Genomic DNA, 657 nt, shown 5'->3' with positions numbered 1-657 from the left:
TGGGGTCATCTCAGGAGTGGTCTCAGGAGTGCTCTGTCCACTCGTGCATTATGGCTCTGGGCAGGGGTCATCTTGGACTTGGCCTTTCTCCTAGCCCCCAGGCCTGCACAATGGCAGACTAGACTGGTGCTCATCTTAGACTAGCTACTTGTCTGGTTCCCATAGTGCCAGTCAGGTGGCTGTCTCGGGCTCACTCTTGCTAGGGATTCTGGGCCTGCCTGGCATTGGACTGGTGGTTGTCTCAGGCTTGATTTCTTTCGGAGAATGCTAGGCTTCTAATCATTCAGATCTTCATAGGTCAGAGCACTGAGCATAGACATAGTGTCTCCCCTCTCTGCCACCTCCTGACATATATGTGACACAGAAGCCACACCTGCAATTTTTCTCAGGCAAGACACTTTAAGAATCTTATTGCCGACCCACGGATCCCGGCCCACAGCAGCTCTCTGCTCCCAAACCCCGTGGGAGAGAGACCTCAGCGCCTGGTCAGGTGGGCACTCCTGAGGCTGCAGAGCGGAAGAGACCACCAACACTGCCCACCCCTGCCCACATCCCTGGCCCAAGAGGAAACTGTATAAGGCCTCTGGGTTCCCGTAGGGGAGGGCCCAGGAGCGGCAGGACCCCTGCGCCTGAGACACCGCCAGAACCTGAAGGAAA

The 657-nt window shown here is 56.5% G+C and overlaps 1 non-coding gene across 1 annotated transcript; it reads right to left on the bottom strand.

The window, feature by feature from the left end:
• Window positions 1-263: 263 nt before the first annotated feature.
• Window positions 264-394, bottom strand: LOC120103323 (small nucleolar RNA SNORA17). Its single transcript, XR_005505391.1, has one exon. It is a non-coding gene; the product is annotated as a small nucleolar RNA SNORA17 (small nucleolar RNA).
• Between the last annotated feature and the right edge of the window lie 263 nt (window positions 395-657).

This window comes from Rattus norvegicus, chromosome 5 (genome assembly GCF_036323735.1).
Source record: "Rattus norvegicus strain BN/NHsdMcwi chromosome 5, GRCr8, whole genome shotgun sequence".
Taxonomy (NCBI): Eukaryota; Metazoa; Chordata; class Mammalia; order Rodentia; family Muridae; genus Rattus; species Rattus norvegicus.
Note: the sequence above shows the minus strand (reverse complement) of the source record. Positions and strands in the feature narration are given on the sequence as shown.